This window comes from Tachypleus tridentatus, chromosome 4 (genome assembly GCF_004210375.1).
Source record: "Tachypleus tridentatus isolate NWPU-2018 chromosome 4, ASM421037v1, whole genome shotgun sequence".
Taxonomy (NCBI): Eukaryota; Metazoa; Arthropoda; class Merostomata; order Xiphosura; family Limulidae; genus Tachypleus; species Tachypleus tridentatus.
In genome coordinates, this window is record NC_134828.1 from 38,931,715 (window position 1) to 38,954,266 (window position 22,552).

The 22,552-nt window shown below is 34.8% G+C and overlaps 1 protein-coding gene and 1 long non-coding RNA gene across 3 annotated transcripts in view; one reads left to right on the forward strand and one right to left on the reverse strand.

Moving 5' to 3' along the window:
- LOC143248886 (uncharacterized) overlaps nt 1-10,281 on the reverse strand; it is a 67,479-nt gene extending 57,198 nt beyond the window's left edge. The window contains exons 1-2 of the long non-coding RNA XR_013027247.1: nt 10,166-10,281; nt 9,254-9,377 (exon numbers count right to left, since the gene is read on the reverse strand). This is a non-coding gene — a long non-coding RNA (uncharacterized LOC143248886). The remainder of the gene's footprint in view (nt 1-9,253; nt 9,378-10,165) is intronic.
- Nucleotides 1-22,552, forward strand: part of LOC143248885 (uncharacterized) — an 84,212-nt gene that overhangs the window by 33,858 nt on the left and 27,802 nt on the right. The gene's annotated exons all lie outside the window — the stretch shown is intronic.

Sequence of the window (22,552 nt, forward strand, 5' to 3'; positions counted from 1 at the left end):
AAATTAGAGGAAGACTCCTTGTTGTTAAAGGATTTAATGATATATCTCCAAGTACATTACCACCTACGGGGTTTGATTACGGTAAGTTAAAATGAGTTTAGACCTTCACCACATCGTTAAAATCCACGTTGTCACATTCGATCATTCTTTATCTAAAGACCATACATCTTGGAAATAGTCTTATAATGCAATTTCCGTTTCAAAAGGTTCAGACGTAAGGGTACCATGTCAAAAGCATATCATTGTTCCTTGCGTGCTTTCCATAAGCTATCTAGTGTAGGACAATGTTTGTTTTTCATTGTCCATTTGAAAAGTCCCATCGCACAGAAATAATTACATACCGCCTCTAGCAACATATGAGATAATTGTTTTGTTGTTTTGAGTTAAGCACAAAGCTACGCAATGGGCTATCTGTGCTCTGCCCACCACGGGTGTCGAAACTCGGATTTTAGCATTGTAAGTCCGCAGACATACTGCTGAGCCACTGGGGGGGCATATGAGATAGTACTAATATCTATTATAAAGGATTTACTGTTATGCATTGATTTTAGTATCAATGTTGGGTTTAGTTAAATGCATATTAAGAAAGGCATGTAGCTTATAGTGTTAAATATGTATTGCAAAATTCCCGCCTATTATCTAAATTTTCAGAACACTCTTGAGTGTAAGAAACAACAATATATATTTTACAAAAGCACTAACGTATTGTTTCCAATTGCAAATTCTAGAACCTTGCTTTAACGCATATAAACTGACACGCCGAGAGACAATTTAATATTGTTTGTTTGCTACGGTTAGTAGGGCATGGCATGGCCACGTAGCTAAGGTGCTAGACTCGTAATCTGAAGGTTGTGAGTTTTAATCCCCGTCGTAACAAAAATAACAACCCTTTCTGCTGTGGGGGCGTTATGATATTATGGTCAATTCCACTATTCGTTGGTAAAAGAGTAGCCCAAGAGTTGGCGGTGGATGGTGATGACTAGTTGCCTTCCCTCTAGTCTTACACTGCTAAATTAGGGACGGCTAGAGTAGATAGCCCTCGTGTGGCTTTGCGCGAAATTCAGAAACAAACAGTTGGTCAATACAAGAACATTGGATCATGTAATTATTATCTTAAAAAAACTAAACATATAACAACAATTGAAAAGTTTTTGCTTTAAATTTTGGATGTGATTTATGACGATGTGTATGTATATGTACTTAAATAGACAAATATTCGTGTTTTATTTTGCAAAATAGTTAACGGTTTTACAATGCGTAATATTAAATGTCTTTAATAATTTATATAAAATTCTTGTTTAATTTAAATCATTTCCAAATCGAAAGCTTACAAGTATATTTCATACTGGAGAATGTTTAAAGTTGAAATGCTGATTTTAATTTGCATATTTTTTTCACTTCAGACAACGAGGTAATTTAAACTTAAGAGGCCAACAATTGGTATGGGTATTCAATAAATAGAATCTATGAATACTTTGGAGAGATACGTTGTTTCATCACTGGTATAAGGTAACAGCTGTTGTAGGAAAGATACCTATGCAGCACATCGAATTTTATTTGCCTAAAGGTTGAGTGATTTGAAAGTATTGTTATAAAATTGTAGTTATTTATGATTTTATGATGTAACTAAAGTTAAAATGGCATGTTTTGCTAACGGCGAACCATTTTCATTGCAATCTAAAAATATAAAATCCTAGCCATTAAGGATAATTAATATTTGTTCTTACATGTGTCGGGATTAGGCCAGCAGCTTAAGACCGATATTCGTTCTTATATGTGTCAGGCGTAGGCCAGTGGTTTAAGACCGATATTCGTTTTTACATGTGTCGAGTGTAGGCCAGTAGTTCAAGACCGATATTCGTTCTTACGTGTGTCGGGAGTAGGCCAGTAATTTAAGACCGATATTTGTTCTTACACGTGTCGGGCATAGGCCAGTGGTTTATGACCGATATTCGTTCTCACATGTGTATGCTAGTGGTTTAAGACCGATATTCGTTCTTACATGTGTCGGCCGTAGGCCAGTGGTTTAAGACCGATATTCGTTCTTACATGTGTCGGGTGTAGGCCAGTGGAATATTATAACGCCCCTACGGCTGAAAGGACGAGCATGATTGGTGTAACGGGGATTCGAACCCGCGACCCTCGGATTACGAGCCGAGTACTTTAACCACCTGGCCATGTCGAGCCTATATGTTTAGTGAATAGTCATCTGACATTGCTATTTGTGTGTATAGAAATAAACGATAAGTATTTGTATCTGTTGAAAGACCCTAGTTTCTTGAGATTGATACAATGTGGTTTTTGTTTCCGTTTCGAGACTGTGAACGTGATTGTTTTATGAAAGCTACATTTTTGGATTATACAATTAGAATACTTTTTTCTAGTTAAGTCAGCCAACTCCAAATCATTTTTCTCTTTTGAAGCATTTCAAGAAAAGCTCCGTCTCTTGTCTTGGCTTTCACTCAAGAGAATTAGATAGTAATTAGATTTCTAGAGCAGTTATTGATCTTGTCTTTCCAGAAACGAACAACGAGGCTGACTTGGATTTTTAATCAATCTTTATAATAGACGAGGTTGGAATGTTGTAAATAGTCAATGCAGCTGATTTCCAAGTGCCAGAAGACTCATGACTATTTCTAACATAAAAAAGGTTATAGTTAACGGGAGCATACTTCCCTAACTCTTATAACATGAGACAAATATTTTTTAAGAATGAAATACCATGAAAATGGTGTCTTTGTAACATATTGTTAAAACATAAATAGAAACTTGGGATTTTAAAAACCTGCAATAAGGATCGTAAAAAAAACAAAGAGAACAATAGAGCAATGCTTAAAATACTATAGATGTTATTTAATTCAACTAGAAATCCCTGTTATGGCTCCATGCTGTTATCTACAGTTACATTTGGTGGAGTGAAAATAGCGATATGTAGTTTAAGATGTGATGTCTACAGTATAAGCAGTTTTGCTTCCTCACTTTTGTACGATTCTTATTTGCATGTTTTTAAACTCCTAGCGTTTTTATATATCTTTGTTGATTTTCTTCTGCACGACTATAGGTATATAATAACTTTATATATTTTAATGATAATAAACATTGCTAAATAGCTATATGAAACGGTTCATGATGATTTACTGTAGCTATTGAGTATTTGATCACATTAGTTCGACCTGTGAAATGTTTCGAGAATATAGTGAGCATTTATAGTTTTTCTGTAACTACATTTTAAACACATAATATATAGCAATGGGAAAATACATTCCTAGACTGAGATACTACCACCGCTAAGTATATAAATTTTGCCACTAGAAAAGTAGCCTTTTAAATAAAACATATACGTCTAAAGAGAAACATCGGCTTCAACAAACTTTCGTGTCTTTTAAAGTAATTATTATACGAAAATGTGTAATAAAATTTAATATCATGTGTAATGCTTTTTTTCTTCTTTAGTTCACACCTGATATAGTGATGGGTTCACTAAAAACACCAGTTGTATTGTATACAAAACGTTGAGTATCTACATGTTACAACCATCTGATATTTATCTATTATTGGTTGTTAATTTCTGCTTCACGCCGTACTCAAGTTTTTCAAAGGAATGCCAGACATCTTTAAAAGAGTTAACTTCAAGGGATTATTAATGATAACATTGTTTACACTAGAATTATGATGTTTTTTGATGTAAAATGTAGAGGAACAAACTGACTTTTATTACCCCTAAAACTTTCGCAGTATCATTTGACTACATAAAAAAACTATGAAGTTTTGGGTGCAATATTTTAAATATATTTTGTTGTAGGCTGGTAAGAAAATAACTGCAAAGTAGCCATTTTGATCAGATTTTCTTTTCCTTGTAAAGTGTAATATGCTTCTTTTGTGCGTTTTTATATGTGAAAGTCTTAGCAGCCAACGTCAAGGTGTTGCTTCAATTGAATCTTTACTGTTTAAGATACTTTTTGCCCGAATACTCTATCAGAGCTTTGTCTAACTTTTTGCGATCCCTATAATGAATCACCATCCTGGTTCTTGATAACATTTTAAAAGTGCTTAAATATTTCTCTTCTTTTTTTTTGCGTAAAAGTCATTTGTAATGCTAGAAGTGGATGTCCTTATAATACAATGTCTTAGATATAACGTGTTAAAAATTCTCAAGTGTTTCTCGTCTTTTTATTTTTTCGCATCACACTCCCTTAGAAGGTGAAAATAATATTAAGTTCTTACTTCTGAGAGCATTTTCCTTCGACGTGAACAATCTCACGGAAATGATGGAAACAAAGAGTAAAATTAGCAGCAGATTAGCTACTTTTATCACGATAAGGTGAAAAATCATTAGCAGCCAGTTACACTTCTGTAGGTGTGAAATACGCCCCCCGCTAGTATAGCGGTATGTCTACGGATTTACAACGCTAAAATCAGGGGTCGATTCCCCTCGGTGGGCTCAACAGATAGCCCGATGTGGCTTTGCTATAAGAAAGAAAACATACACGTGTGAAATAAATGTGATGGTAACTAGTGATGAAGAATGCACATTAACGTCATAGTTGAAAAAAAACAACAAATATATTTTTGCGGCTTTCTCACATTAAAATGTAAACGGCTTTTTCTTGTTGTTATTCTGTGTGTAAATTGGAGTTCCAGTTTATGAGCAAATTCCCAATAAAGAGATGCATTCTATTTCTCATGTTAACTTGGCATACGTAATTAGATACATTGCTCAAATTACATATGCACTGATATTTATATATAAACTCATTTACTGTGCATGCAAGTTGTATAAAACATAATGAGATATAATAATGATCAGCTACCAACCAGCAAGATAACTAAAGTATATCAAAAAAGACTTAATTAACTACAGAAACTTACCTAAATAAATGAAACAACCTATTTATTTGTTTCTTTATGTTTGTTCTTGGATTTCGCGTAGAGCTACACGAGAGCTATCTGCGTTAGCCGTCCTGAATTTAGTAGTGTAAGACTAGAGGAAAGGCAGCTAGTCATCGCCACCCACCGCCAACTGTTGGGCTACTCTTTTACTAACGAATAGTTGGATTGACCGTCACCCTATAACGTCCCCACGGCGGAGAGGGCGAGCATGCTTGGTGGTTTGTTCATGACAAAGCTCATCAGGCTGTCTACCATCGTCCCTAAAACTGAGAGAATGCGGTCGGCCAGCAGCAAACACCGTAAGACCTTGTGCTATTCTTAACCAACGATTAGCGCGATTGATGATAATATTATAACTCCATCAAATTTATAAGGGTAAGCACAACAGAACGCGAGTTCGATCTCGTGAACCGTAAGTTACGAATCGAGCTTCTAATCATTAAGCCAAGCAACCAATTAGTGGCAAAATATTTATAAACTTTTTGTCTCTAAGTTTCTCTGTGATGAATAACTCGTTTGTATACAAAGTTTGTACATATATATACTCTGTTATACGCTATATAATATATATATGCTCTAAAAATAGGAAACAATAATTTATTTTTAAAATGTAATAATGGCTCGACATAGCCAGGTGGTTAGGGCGCGCAACTCGTAATTTGAGAGCCACGGGTTCGAATCTCCGTGAAACCAATCATGCTCGCCCCTTTTAGCCGCTGGGATGTTATAATGTGGCGGTCAGTCCGACTATTCGTTGGTAAAAGAGTAGTTTAAATAGGGACGACTAGCGCAGATAGCCCTCGTGTAGTTTTGCGCGAAATTCAAACCAAACAAATGCAAAAACAATTCAGATCTCCGTCCTTCAACAAATTAGACATCGAAACAATTAATGTGGATTTTGCTTCTCGTTAATGTGTTTTTTTTTTTACCCTACATCCTGTAACCGAGGCTTAAATGTAAATCTGAGGTGTTTCCAATTTTAAAATCGCTAAAGTAAGTAGAGCAAAGACGACTTATTGTGTAGCATCATGCTTAATAAGATGGTTCAAGGTTTCGATTCCCCGAGGTAGACAGAGCTCGCCGTGTAGCTTTGCACTAAGAAAAGAAAAACTTTTCATTTCCAATTTTATTACAATGTAACTAAATGTTGTAAATATTTACAAGTCTGTAACTATAATAAGGATTTATTGTTTCTTTGCTGTTAAGCACAACCCTGCACAATAGATTAGCTCTACTTTGAACACTTCAAAGAATCAACTCCGAATTTTAGCCTTCGTGCTTATCGCTGAGCCAATTATCATTGTGTGCAAAATTATAGTTATATTATTGTTTTATATTATATTACAATTATAATATTGTTGCGTCATAATTTTTTCTTTTCGAGTTTCTTGGCTGGGTTACAAGTGACTGTTATTTTACACAGATTTGCGTTTTATAAACTAAGCGTGAAAAAACCCTATCGAAAATTTTGTCTTTAAATATTCATAAAATGCAATCGAAATTTTGAAAAGGTAGTTACACGTAACTGAGAGTGTGGTTATTTAGCGTTATCTGTGTTGCGTAGAGATAATATGGCGTCATTTTGTCATTAGTCCACGAGTTTATAAAACTGTATGTGCGTGCGTGTTATCCTTTATCTCAGAACACAACGAAATAGGGAGTGACTTGTGGAACTGAAACTGACTTTTCTTTATCTATGTTATGTTGTGTCCGTTTCACTTCACCATATTGTAATGTAAATTAATTTAGCTATGTGTATAATGTCATGACATTTCAACAAATTTATTGTACGATGTAATACAGAGGACTGTTTAATGACTGTATATATGTGTTAAATATTTCTTTTCTTTTTTTTTCCACCAGAGGTGAAATTTAAACAGAATATGTGACATAGAGGTCGTGTACATTTTTTTCTATTGGATGTACCCTGTCCTGTGGAGGACTGCAGTTTTGCTTATTCGAGGCCCATTAGCACAGCTTGGGTCAGCAAACCTAAGAAACCAAAAAACCTCACAAGTCCTCTGGTGAAAAACAAACAAACAGAGGGGACATCTTTCGCATACATATACAGTCATTAAACAATTGTTCCCTGTATAATATCAAATAATAAATTCACTAAAATGTCATAACATTATTCACATACATAATTAATTTGGGTTACTGTATGGTGAAATAAAATGGGTTTAAAACACTACAAGTATTATATATACATTCCTATTACATCAAACGTAATTGTTTCAATTTGACTTCACAGTGTTTCTCAGCGCGGCAATTTGTCTCCCAAACGGATCCAGGACAATATTTTACCTCCATGATCACTGACTCATGCTTTGAAACAAATTAGTTTTGATGTTACATTCCTATTCATAAGCATAGAGTTTTGCAAAAATTTCGTACTTTGTTGTAAAAAATTTGTGTCACTTTGATAAAGCATAAAATGCATATTTTGTAAAAAATTATAAGACTTCATAGCGGTGATGGTTTGGTTTGTTTGTTTGTTTTTGAATTTCTCTCAAAAACACACAAGGGCTATCTGCGCTAGCCGTCCCTAATTTAGCAGTGTAAGACTAGAGGGAAGGCAGCTAGTCATCACCGGCCATCGCCAATTCTTTGGCTACTCTTTTACCAACGAGTAGTGGGATTGACAGTAACATTATAACACTCCCACGGCTGAAATGGCGAGTACATATGGTGCGACGGGGATTCGAACCCTCAAATTACGAGTCGAACGCCTTAACCCACCTGGCCATACCGGGCCGGCGGTTATGAAATAAAGTCGACCGCCAAAATTTCTGTAATTTTTATAAATATTCAAGAAGTTTTTTGAACGATAATTCAATTGTGGACAATTGTTAAAGTTTTTTTTACAGGAATTGAATCGTCATAGTTTTTGTTTTGCGTTCAGAAATTTTTTTCTTATGTCTTTTGTATTTTCCAATCATTTTTCGAAATGTTTAGCTTCTTGTAATTCACTGAAAATGTATTTGACAGTTCTTTTATTGAAATAGAACCATTTCTTTCTAACAAGACGCCAATTTTATGCAACAAACTGATGTATTTTTTCAGTGGCGGCGTCAGGATATTTTCGTTGGAGGAGCTGAGGGGGGCTGAGGTAAACTGTGGAGGGGCTTCCTAAAATGCCATCAATATGAAGTATATATGATAAATTATAATAATGTAAATACCAAGGCACATTTCACAAAGGTGTGCTATTTTGATCTGCGTTTTCAATGCAGTTTTGAATGGAAATTCATATTCTGATTAATAATTCATTATTACAAATTAGAAATAATCTGTTTATGAAAATATGCGTATATGTAAAAGAGGAAGCTCACCTAAATTGCACCCAAGGTAATACATAATAATAAAGAAAATCAAGATTAGCTTAGATTGAACATTTAATATACCGTTAAGAGTAAAGCTACAAATGAAAAGAAATATAACATAAAGACATAGTTTACACAGCAGAAACGAATTATCCCATGTGAAGTTTATTAACTTAAGTAAGGTCACTACCAGGCTATCTATCTTTTATCATGTTGTGGTTATAGATAATATCACTTCAAAACAATGCACCTGTTTATCATAAGTGTGACAAGCACCTGTTACATCACATTAAATTAGGCACTTCTAAATAGCCCAATGACAATTTCAAAATTCATTCTACAATTGTTTAAAATATTATTTGGTCAATTAACATGTAAGGTTATTATCTAATCATAAGTATAACATTAATTGGATTGTAATTCACAATTTTAAGTGTATGCCACAATCATCAGTACAATTTTGGATGGCTGATACACAATGCAAAATGATCAGAGGACACAACACCGGCTAAATGCTTCATAGTTTTGACCTATACACAATACACTTATACATGCATGCTATGTTTTACTTTTCAATAAAAGATAAATGAAATTAATGGGTAAATACCTGTGCAACCTTTGGTTTATTAAGTAAAATCCATGATGATCTGTTGTAACTTTAAATCAACGTGGTTGTCTAGTCTTCGTCAAAGCTCAAGACAGAATGGCATTACACAGTGAGCGACAATACAAAGCATGAGTTTCAGTGCATTCAGTACGTTGCTATGGGACGCATGACACATACTTCCGTCTTAATGAAGACATTGAGTTCTATTGATCTATGTCTCTTTGATGTTAATTGTTAAGCAACAACAACGATTGTGTTTTCCATATTTTATGAATATATGTAGGTAACAATATTGGGGGGCTGAGGGGGGCTTGGCTCATTTGGGGGTCTCAAGCCCCTACCCCCTTGGTGCCGCCACTGTATTTTTTGCAACAATGTGCAATTTTTTAACTTGAATTAATATACCAAATATAATTACCAAATTACCTACCTAATTAGATTCTCATTTTGGAAACCCCCGCTAGGACAGCTGTAGGACTTTGGATTTCCAATGCTAAAATCATGGATTCGATTCTTTTCGGTGGACATCGCAGATAGATCTAGGTGTGGCTTTGCTATAAGAAAAACACACACGCTCTTTGAAAACAAACACTCTTTTGAAGTAATTTTCTTATCATAATCAAGTTCTCACTTTGAAACAAAGAAACTCAAGATGTCTTCAAAAAAGTAATAACAAATGAATAAAAAGGTAGTCTATGTAAAAAAAAATATCTATGTGAGACATTTGTGGATTCTAAGTTCTGATCTAACAACTATTTTTAGCAACAAGTTCGATCTAGTTAGTGTGTTTCTCACAAAAAGAGGTTTCCAGTAAACTTCTGTAGATGCTAAACCGAATGATGTAACTTTTCTTTAGTGTCTGAATTACAGTGAATAACGTTAAGTATTAAGTTTGGTCCATTACCTTCCACATTATGGTGCTCTCATCTTCATATAATTCTACACATGAATGAATGAGGATTTAGTGGCACGAACCTTTCAGGTTCAATTTTTACAAACACCCAAGGAATTAAACATTCTGCTTGGACAGAAAAACAAGGCCCGGCATGGCCAGGTGGGTTAAAGCTATCAACTCGTAATCTGAGGTTCGCGGATTCGAATACCCATCGCATGTTTGGTGGCATGTTTACACTGCTAACTTAGGGATGGCTATCGCAGGTAGCCCATGAGTTGCTTTGCGCAAAATTCAAAGAACAAAACAAACAGAAAAACAAAGCACTTCATTGCCTCGTGTTTTGTGAACCATAAAAGGAACGTCAAATCTCACCTATATTTTTCACTCGTAATGATTTGTAGCGAATAGTAGACAGCCAAAGAAAATAATATTATACACCTGACTCACCTCAAACAGGGTGACTAAATGATGCATAAATAAAACTGTTTCTAAAACAACTACGAGTTAACGTATTAAGGTCGCACTTGTTCAGTTCAGCATGTTTAATGAAGCAGGAATTGTCGTGAAGTAAATCTGTTCTATTGCTGGCATGAGCAATAAAGATTCGTCACGTGCAATGAAACAAGAATAGAAGAAGTGTAGCTTTGAGTCTCTAATATAATGACCTTCAAAAACATTCTAGTCACGGGAAACAGTTTAATACTGCGATTATTCAATGAGCTTCGAACAGCTGGCTGTGCCAAATATTACTGCTCCCTCTCCGTGACACGACTGCATGTCTGTGGATTTATAACGCTAAAACCAAGGTTTAGATACCTTGTAGGCAGAGCATAGATAGCTCATTGTGCAGCTTTCTGCCTAACTAATAAATAAAAAGACATACATTATTTAATTTCAAAATACACATCCAAAATAATTGATTTCTAATACGTAAAACTCGCCTATTTTAAAGGGGAAAAAATGTGATTGTGTGGTTATTAAATTTATAGGAATTTAACAAACATATCAGTGTAATCTTCTTTAAAGCTGAATTTTGTATGATTTTTTTATGAAGAAGAAACAAAACAGTCAGACGTAATGACAATTTACCCCCAGAAAATCTTTCTTAACATTCCATCAGAGGGCAAGGGCAATTGTCTGGAGGAATTGTTTTATCCATTATTTGTGTACGAATTGATGTATTCTTTATTTATTAATACGATTTAGCTGTCAACAATTTTATCTTTATCACATGAAATTTATAACTTTTTTTTTCTCACAATTTGAAACCCGCTGGTTCGGTGATCAGTTTACGGAGTTGCAGCGCCAGCGTCAAGTTTTATTTCTGAGAACGAATGTTATATACGTGCTCATGATTTGTTATTAATGTTTTTTCTTTTGTATTTGCAAACACATTAAACAATAACTTATTGCTTGCATCATCTTCCACATTATACGAAACTTATATGGAATTTTAAATAATTGCTTAAAATTCATTTGAAGTTTAGACACATTTACACATAACGGTTTTAACGGCGTCTGACTTGAAAATATCGATCGTCAAGACAGATATAGTAACTCTACCCTACTATTTTCTCTAGTTATTGAGCAACTGGAATTTTCAATTTAAACGACACCTTGGGCAAAAGTGGCATGGTTAAAGAATTTTGATTTTGAACAACTGGCAATAGGGAGGGTAGGAAGTCAGCAGCACCCGCTGCCACAAAGGTCTTTATTTGAATCTTTGAAGAAAGGAACTGATTGTGACTTTTCGAAACTGCCTCCAACTGACAGTGAGAAAAATTGTCAGTGATATAGCAGTTCAAACCTTGGACCTTTTACTCCTTTTATTGCAGATTGCGAGTCGAGCAATCTTTATCTATTAGCATTCGAGTCCGAAGATGTTACAGAAAACTATGCCTCACACTGTGTGATGTTATAATTACATCTAAAGTAAAATATTAAAAACCATTTTAAAAACTTAGACAAGAAACGGCTTACACTTTTTTACGTTCAATATTTTTTCACTTTAAAATATAGCAGGTCATCCCATAAGTTATGTATGAAATTCAATACAGAAAGTTCATCACATCATTTCTGTCTTTGTAAAAGGCTTTAATGACTAAAATATGTAGTGAAACGTGTATAAAAATGTTCAGACAAATAAACCTAACTCCGTTTCTTCGGATCATTAATCGAATAAACCCTTATAAAGATGGACGTGTCTGAGGAGCATATTAGGCATATAATGTTTAATGAGTTTAAAAAAGGCAATAGTGTAGTAGAAACTACACGAAACATTCAAGATGTTTATGGTGCTGAGACTCTCAGTGAAAGAAAATGTTGAAGTTGGTTTTAGAAGTTTAGATCTGGTTACTACAGCTTAAGTGATGAGCCACGTTTAGGTTGTCCTGTTGAGTTTAATGATTACTTGCTGTTGGCTGCACTTGTTAAAGATTGTGCTGATGCAGTTGAATAACTAGCACAGAAGCTTAATTCAACCACTTGGGCAGTTCACTGTCATCTGCAACAGTTTGGAAAGGTGTCAAAACATGGAAAATGGGTCCTCCATGACTTGACAGAAGCCAACCTTAGAGCAAGAGTGAACATTTTCTCTTCTCTAAACTCTCGTAAACGTAACTCACTTTTTTGGACAAGTTAATGATTGGAGATAAAAAAATGGATATTTTATAAAAATGTTAAGCGCCACAGACCATGACTCAGCGCAGGTAAACTGGCTAAAGTATAGCCCAAAATGAACCTCCACCCTAGGAAATCTTGTTAAGCGTTTGGTGGGATATTGTTGGTGTGATCCACTTTGAGTTGTTTTCACTCAACGTAACGATTACACCAGACTTCTACTGTCAACAGTTAGAGTGTTTGTATGTTGTACTGAAAGAAAATAGGTCTGCTTTGATCAATCGCAAAGGTGTTGTGTTACACCAGGATACTACGGTACCATACAGCAAGGATCACATCTGTAAAGATTGAAGAGCTAGACTGGGAAAAACTTCCACATCCTCCTTATTCTCCAGGTCTTGCCCCATCTGATTGTCATATTTTCCGAAGTTTGCAGGACTGTCTTGATGGTAAAGAGCTTGGAACATATGAATATGTCAAAACTACCCACTCGACATTCTTTTCCTCCAAACCCCAAGAATTTTATAGAAATAGCATTTAGAAGATTGTGAATCGTTGACAGGAAGTAATTAATAGTAATGGAACATACATTATTGATTAAATAACATTAAAAGAGTTTCAATTTCTTTCTCTTTAACTCAACCTAAAATCGGACATTACTTAAGGGATGACCTGATAGCTCTATTTTCAGACCATACAAATTTGAAATAATGTTAATCGTTCTCCATTTTTGAGTGGACAAGATACATCACGTGACGTGGTTCGTAACGAGTCAGCTATAATCGATACAAAAACAAAAGACTCCTTTGAATGCTTTTAGAAATCATTAAATTTGTATCTTAGATAGCTCTAGTAAGACATTAGTGTTAAATTATAGATAAAATGACTGATAGTTCTGGAAGCCAAAAAGTAAAATATGTAGGAAGAAAGAAGATACGGTTTTCCCTGCATTTAATTTTGTTTGTAGTTTAGCGCAAAGCTAAACAGTTGAAACCATATTCGTAGCGCTATAAGCCCACAGACATACCATTGAGTCATATTAATTTTGGTGAAATACTCCTTTCAAAATTAAATTATTCAAAACAGTACTGGCATCAAGGTTTTGTATGGTATTTTACTGTTTAACTTTCGAGTCTTCATTTAAAAAAAAACTGCCTATAAACATGTTACCAAGCGACGTTCTTTGAATGTTTGGTAAACAAATTAATTACTGTCGTGGTAATAAATGCACATTTCAACAAGCTTACTCTAATAACACAACAATATGAACAAGGAGTATTGATTGAAATGTCATTGAGTTAATTTAGTTTATTAGCTTCATACGAGGTCTTGATTTGCTGGCACTAAAGCAGCGACAAAGCAGAAATTAAAATGACTGTAAAAATCATAAATATAAAAATCAAAATGCACAAATAAATTTTGGAACCTTTCTAGTGCACAATCAAGAATTTCTGATCAGAGGAAACTGAAGATATGGAACCTGAAAAATGACCAATTTGCGCAGTCAAAAAGATATAACGATTTTTATCATATAAAAATCTTAGAACCTATATAATAAGATATTTCTTAATATAACACATTCAACAAATCATCGAAATGTAACAGTTTTACGATTTAGTGGTTTTAGTAATGCTTAGGCATACTTCATTTATGATAAATTTCATTAGGCGGTTCTCTGTTTGTTTGTTTTCTTTTAGCAAAGCCACAAAGGCTATCTGCTCAGCCCACCGAGGGGAATCGAACCCCTGATTTTAGCGTTGTAAATCCGGAAACATACCGCTGTACTAGCGGGGGGCAGGCGGTTCTCTTCGTTACGGTTTTAATCCAAACAGCTACCTTTGTAGCATTTGTAAGACAAGAATTTTTAAACTTGGGTGGCTTGCCCAGTCTGCAACAGTACAGAATGAGCATGTTTAGCAACTGAAATTCGAATTCCTAACCCCCAGATTGCGAGTCGAGCGCCCTTACTACCAGACCGACAAATATAATGGCACAGTTGTAACAGTTTCATTGAATCGGCCAAAAGATTTAGTATTTTGTTTTTGCTTGTCATATATTTGTTAATGTGTTCTTCTAGTGATGATATTACTCAGAGTAATTATTTAATGTATGACTAACTAAGAGATATTACATTAGAACGTAACCAACAAGAAGTAAGAACTCTGTCTTTTAGGTACCGGCCCGGTATGGCCAGGTGGGTTAAGGCGTGCGACTCGTAATCTGAGGGTCGCGGGTTAGCATCCCCGTCGCGCTAAACATGCTCGCCCTTTCAGCCGTGGGGGCGTTATAATGTGACGGTCAATCCCACTGTTCGTTGGTAAAAAGTAGCCCAAGAGTTGGCGGTGGGTGGTGATGACTAGCTGCCTTCTCTCTAGTCTTACACTGCAAAATTAGGGACTGCTAGCGCAGATAGCCCTCGAGTAGTTTTGCGCGAAATTCAAAAGCGAATAAACAAACTCTTAGGTGTATAAATTTATACATAACCACACACACTCACACCGACTGGTCTAATTAGTAGGGCTTCTACACACACATGCAATTGAAGAACTCTCTAATATTGCACAACTAGAAGAGTCTGCCATTGCTAAGAGCAACTATATCTCGACTTTCAAATGAGCACGATATTAGGTATTCATGTAATAAATGAATCTTTATCAAGGTCCATTTCATTCACTGGCTTTTCAAAGATATATATAATCAAAGTACATCAGCGATGACAACTGACAGAAATTCAGCTATCATCAGGAAATACTCTGATGAAAAAGTAAAGGGGGGTTTGAGGTTTTATGTTACAACGAAGCTAAGGTCATTTGTGTGCTAAAATACTCTGAATGACATCAAACTCTAATCGAGTGTAAACATTGTAAACAAAAAGGTAAAGTTGGGCATCATCATCACTTTCAAAGATATTCTCCAAAATAAAAGGCTTACTAAGAAAGAAAAACTTCCACAATATAACGTGTAAACTAAATAACTAGAATGGAAGGATACCTTGATTTCGTTAGCTGCTGACCACATTATTCATTATAATACCAATATCGTTAGTTATCAAACAAAGTAGGATTAACAGAAGCCGGAACAGTAAAGAGGTCAGTTTTATATGAAATTGAAAAAGACCAGGGTAGATTGTAATTAAAAGAGTTAACGATGTTGTTGTAAATTGTATGTTGAGTGTATCGTTTAACCTCTATGTGATCCTGGGCAAGAAATAATGTTTATAACTGCAGCAAATATAGATTTCAAGAAATGTACACCAATGGGAAACTACAGACCACCATAAACCACAGCTGAATGAGCTAAGTCATTCAACTTGGAATATTCATGAAAACTGAGATGAAAAATGGATAGCTTGAACAACGTTCCTGACTAAGAAGTCAGAGTGTTCAGTCTGATATATCTAACGTTTTAGAGTGACTTAAAGACAGATTGTAAATAGGAATAGTAACCAGTCAGAGTCGATCTTTGAAGAGACTGAGATCCTTTTCAGAGTTTGTGGAAAGGATCATAATAACTTAACACAGCAAGTCAAACAAATTCTCCTTCTCCCAGAAGGAAATATAAAAGACAGTACAAAAAAAAAGACAGAGGACACATCATTTCATAATGAGTATAATTTCGTCTAGTGAATGTATTGCTTAACCATTCTAGGACTGATTGAAGCCCCATCTGCATAATTTAATTTGTATAATCGTCCTGATAATCATACCGAAAAATTGAAGGAAATATTTATGTCTATATTTTAATAGTCAAGAAGACAAGAGAACAGTTGGAAGAAATAAAATTGTGAAAACACCATATGATGGTAGTACTTCCTTAAAGATTAAGCCATACAGTTCATTAGCATTGAAGAAAAAAAAGGATGGGCCTAACAAACATACTGGGCAAGCATTATCCATATTGGTCCTGGGTAAAACAGAAAATACATCAGGATGTAAGGTATGGTAACTGAAAATCCATGAACAAACTAATCAGTCACATCCTCTAAACCCAACAGTGGTTAGAAGAAGTTCTAGATGAGCATTATAGAAAGTCCAATTAATATCTTCCAGTTTCTAAAGTGGCATAAAAACTGAATTCTGCCATGTTTGCTCACAACTATCACTTCCAGATAGCTAAAGGAAGGAGGGAAGTGGAACAGATGGAGAGATTGACCAAGTTAAAACATGACTTGTAGTGCGGAAACTGTTATGACATCAGGATTTAAAACAAAAAATGTGCTTCATGTCTCTCACATTTTATATCAAAGTAACCTTAGATCATGCTGTGTTCACCGAAGTCTCAAAGAATGGAAAATGGAGATGGTTATGTACACAGACAAGAGGCACCAACCATAAATTTTGGTATTCCCAAGTTACTGTCGTTTGAAACAAGCGGATTTGGAATATATGACTGTATATTTTGCATAAAAGTAAAGTTCACGGATCAAATATTCCATTTTTATGGACAGAAACCTATTAATAACTGTAACACCTCTGTCCAACAGCTTAGACAAGCGTTTCACCTGTGGAATACTGAAAAGATTGGTTATGGAAATGACTCCCCTATGAATTTCTTAAAATCATTGGAAGTCAAAAATTGTCGCTTTCCTTAAGCTTAAATATTTAAAGTAGTGAGTCGTCTGGTCAAAGTTATTAACAGGTACAGGAGAACCAGCGAGCCCTCTGTAGGCTTTTGGAGAATAAATGAAACATTTCACCCAGATTTTTCTCAGTTAACAAATAGATAATTATAAATTGATATACCAAGTATCCTGTTAAAATAAGTGAATCATATTCAATCTGGCATCATGTTTTTGTGAACAAAATATGTAAACAAATTATACTAAGCATAGAAGTGCAATGAATGTGCTTAGTTGGCTTTAGTCACTAACGACCAGTCGAAAAGCTTTGAGATTAACATTCCAGGGTCATCCATTTACAGCAATGTCCAGCATTATACCCAGGCCTGGTGGTCCTCTTCTGTCAAAATTATTTCCTTCCATTTAGGAGTTTCCATGCCCAACAATTACATATTAAGACTTAGAGGGAACACAATTTTCAATTCAAACATTTCCTGGTAGGTTCCCTCACTACAAGCAACATTTAAAATGAAAATAAAATTTATTAGATGGATTTCTATTAAAAATAAAAAAGCCACAGACCGTTTGATTGACTTCTACGATACCGTTCTGACTTTGAGTATTTCTAAGTATTCATTCAATGTCCACAGTTTGCATTCTAAGCACCACTGGAGTTACGCTTTTCTGTTTGCAATTATTAATCGTACTCTTCAGACTAGTTAATGGCTGTCGTATGATACTTTTATTAATCTCCTTATCGTGAAATCGTTTAGTGTTCGAACTGTTTCAGAGAGTGCCAAAATGATTATAGTAATTGTCCCTCTTTAGGCAAGTATCATATACTAATATGACTGGGTTTCTTTAGGGCGAATATAAAAGATACATTCGTCACTACATTCCTCTACTGACATTTATGAGTCAATTATGGATTCTAATAGAGTGGCTAGTCAGTATACGAGTATATACGTGTGTGTGTGTATGTGGGAGGGTGGTGGTTGTTGTAGACGAAGTGTCTTTTTTTATATAAAATGTACGTGAATATATGTATCCGTTTCACTCGAAATATTTTGAATATTATTAGTTAATCCTGTTATGACGTTCATGATAGTGATAATCCAAATACGTCAACAATTTTGCACAAGTAATTATGCGGTCAAGAGTATTTAACACAAATTATTATAGAATTTGGAGACAGATATATACATAATATACGTAATTTATTTATAAGTGCTTAAAGAGCTCTAAAGACAAAGCTAAACAGTAACAGACAACGGAGATGGAATTACAGGCAAAGAAAACAATCATACATTTGTGTGATGTCTACATTGTAACTAAATGAAACAACAGACCAGGGATGACCAGGTGGATAGGGCGCTCGACTCCTAATCTAAGGGTCGAGGGTTCGAATCCCCGTCACATCAAACATGCTCACCTTTTCAGCCGTGGGGGCGTTATAATGTGAAGGTCAATCCCACTATTCGTTGGTTAAAGAGCAGCCCAAGAGTTGGCGGTGGGTGGTGATGACTAGCTGCCTCCCTCCAGTCTTACACTGTTAAATTAGGGACGGCTAGCGCAGTTAGCCCTCGTGTAGCTTTGCGCGAAATTAAAAACAAACAATCACTGATGATCAATAGCTAATCTTCATATTTATGCAATATAACGTGGAATATGTTCACATTATTGCTTAACAGGTTTATTTTATACAATAAACACGATGTGTAATTGTAATAATTGACTAACCTTAATCCATGTATCGTGTATTTTCATGCTACCCGAGCGAAACGCGATTTGTTTTAACAAGGATATGGACTTATACGATTAGTTAATTATTTTATAATCTTCGAGATTTATCGCAGATGAACGTGATTATTCAGTACGTTACGCGGAAAATGTATTCAGTATAATACAAAAGTCCTAAATTACACGTCAAATAAGGTGAAGTTGTAGTTCCTGGCTTAATAAATGTCCGAACTCCAGCTAATTTCTGTGCATTGAGCCAGAGATTAAACCGCTGTACATTACTTTAATTAAATACTTTAATTAAAAGTTTGCTTATTTAAAAAAATGCCTTTACTCTATACATACACTTATTTCAATTTATTTATAACTTTTTTAATATAATAAGTGGACTTTCCAAATAATGTTTTCATTCATAAATATTTTGTTTGTAAATTGAGGTGAGTTTCACCGTATTGTGACCTAAATTAATTTAGGTACGTCAGTAATGTTGTGGTATTTTGTCGAAATCATTATACAGCAGAACAACTGTTTAATGATTGTTTTGTGTTAAAGATTTCTTTTTCACCAAAGGTGAAATTAGAAGGAAAATATATGGCACACAGGGCTAATGCATTCTTTGATTGAGTCAGAAATTCATTGGTAAAAGAACAGCCCAGGAGGTGGGTGGTGATGACTAGCTGCCTTCCCTCTAGTCCTACATTGCTAAATTAGGGACAGCTCGCGTATAACTTTGTGCGAAATTCAAAAGAAATCAAGCCAAAGAAATACTATAAAGCCTCTAATAATGGTGAAGTATATATAATATCTATGGAGTTTTGAGTCCATTTAACTTCATCATAACAGTAATTGATCTAATATTTTGTGTGAACCCTTACTTAATTGTTTGAGTTGTTACTTGGTTGTTTTGTGTTATAGAATTTTCACACAAAAGTGCAAAACGGTTATTGATGCATGATGTGTCTAAATCTAGCCATTATCCACCGTCAATTCTTAAGCTAGTGTTGTTTCATCGAATAAATAAATTTATCCATCGCTTTTATATCTCAAATGCAACGAAACGAAAATCATGAAACGTATGATTCGCTGTCTAGACATGCTAACTCTAGACCACGCCCTGTTTTATATTACTGTGCAGGCTAAAACAACGAAGTAATTGCATAAGACTGTGATAATGTTTTATATCTGAACATATAATAAACGAGTAAAACAGCGTATGGTTTTCTCGGCTCTTCCCGTAACTACTAATATAATTAGAATTGATTTCAAGCAGCAAATAGGTTTTATACTATCACCCATTTTGAACAACATTCGTCAGCTAAATCTAGATGCAAGGATAGTAGCTTTGTCTGCCTCGCTGTGAAATATAGTAAAACATGTGTATATGTGTGTGTTTGTGCACATATATACAAAACCTACACCTAATACCGTGTCTCCTATCATTGGTCTCGCTGAGCTGATTTCGGCTGATACGGCGAGAAACTGCAATATCCAGCTGATCGTTGTATGGGATCGCCTATTAAAAATAGACATATATATTTCGTATTTTTAATTGGAATTAGGTTTTCTCGCTCTAACAAATGAGATATTGCATTCTTTTCTTGCCACCAAATTGTTAAACTGAAACATAATTCACCAATGAGCACAATTCGAATTGTCTAGTGGCTTTACATGAATATACAGTTTTGTACTCTTTATAGTTATTATAATTTGCATTTCATAATAGAAAAAACTTCAAATATTTTCGTTGAACATGCATTTTTCCATAAGCGTAAGTCTTCCTTGTTTCTGCAGTCAGCAGTAGATGAGAAGAATTACGAGCTTCGATTTGAACATATTTGTAGTTTGGTATATTTGAGGCTACGGACAAGTGGTGACTTGTTTTACTATCCATCTGTTCTTTGAAATGATATAAACAAAAAGCAATTAAAAACATTTATATAGAAATTTTGTCATTCAGCTTCCAAATCGCACACGATGTTTGTTTGTTTTTTAATTTCGCACAAAGCTACGCGAGGGCTATCTGTGCTAGCCGTCCCTAATTTAGCAGTGTAAGACTAGAGGGAAGGCAGCTAGTCATCACCAACCACCGCCAAACTCTTGGGCTACTTTTTTTACCAACGAATAGTTGGATTGACCGTAACATTATAACGCCTCCACGGCTGAAAGGGCGAACATGTTTTACGCAATGGGGATGCGAACCCGCGACCCTCAGATTATGAGTCGCACGCCTTAACACGCTTGGCCATGCCGGGCCCGCATACGATGATTTGGTACTTAAGTCTTAGCAACTTGAAGACTCTAGTAATGATAAGTGTTTGCTATATATGGAAATTTCTAAATTAATAGTAAATACCTGCATATACTTTATACTATTACACTTTGTGTTTTTTTCAAATAACTGATATCTTATAAGACTCATGGCCCGGCATGGCCAGGTGGGTTAAGACTTTCGACTCGTAGTCTGAGGGTCGCAGGTTCGAATCCCTGTCGCACCAAACATGCTCGCCATTTCTACAGTGAGAGCGTTATAATGTTACGATCAATCCCACTATTTGTTGGTAAAAGAGTAGTCCAAGAGTTGGTGGTGGGTGATGATGACTAGCTGCCTTCCCTCTAGTCTTACACTACTAAAGTAGGCACGGTTAGCGTGTAGCTTTGAGCGAAATTCCAATACAAACAAAACATACAAGACTAAGTAGATAACCCAATGTGGCTCTGCTGTAAGAAACCACAGAAATACACTCTTATAAGAAATCGAGCTTGAGCTCAGCGTTTGATTTTCACTTAAGAAATCAACGCAACCTTTCCAAAGGACTCATTGAAACATGGAAACTTCTAACATTTGTTTTTATTTTCTGTAAGTAACAACGTTGATAATTTTAAAAGGTTTTCAAGTTGCTCCAAAGAAATATTTAATTCACATATAGAATATTTTGGTCGATTCTAAATAAGCAGGAAAATCTCAACACGTATGAGTATGGTTAATTAATTAAACTTTTGTAAAACTACTGAAAGATGGTAATATGTGTATAAATTAATAAATTAAGCTGATGTGTATATATAGGCGTGCATACTTATATATACCTAACGCTCTCAATGACAATTAAACTTAGTTTTTTATCCATAATTATCCACTGGAGTTCTAATGTACTAATTAAAACTTTTATTAACAGGTAAGGTAGTCCTTGAATTAAACCTCTTGTCAATAGCGAAATAAATATATGGATTTTATTATCACGAACTTTAATGGAAAATTGGGGCTTTAACAATGAACGAAATAGAAATCACAAAACAATGACGGCGAGTATACAATAGCATAAAGTTTTAAAATGCAAATTAACCAATTTAAAGTATGAGATGAACAAACTTTGGCCATCTCGTTACGTTTTTTAGATTAAATCAAACTCTTCAATCGATTGAAGGTTATTACGTACTATAGCTTGTACAGTATATACACTATACTAATTCGAATAATTATCAAATAACATGTAAATATTTTAATAGGGGTAATGCCAAGAATATTGGAGAATGTTAAGAATGTCCTGGTAGTTAATTCAACATATCGTAAGAGAGTGGAACTGAAATCGATGATTACGTAGTTACCATACAACAGACGGTTTGTCAATGTAAAAATTAATTTAACCTAATAAGCCTAAATCAAACTAGTTTTGCTGCAGTATATGAGCATTAACCTAAAAGAATGTGTATTACAAACCTACAATATTCTGTATTGTTCTTATTGGAACAATTCTATAGTATTCTTGTCTGAATTTAATTTTTAGTACAAGACCTAGTGATCTAGAATTTTACCCATTATATTTTATATTTGGTGCCTTTTATTTTGCGTTTTAGAGCATTTTTAACGTTTCTGATTCAGATCACTTTCAAATACACATTCAAATTTGTTTCCAAAAAAA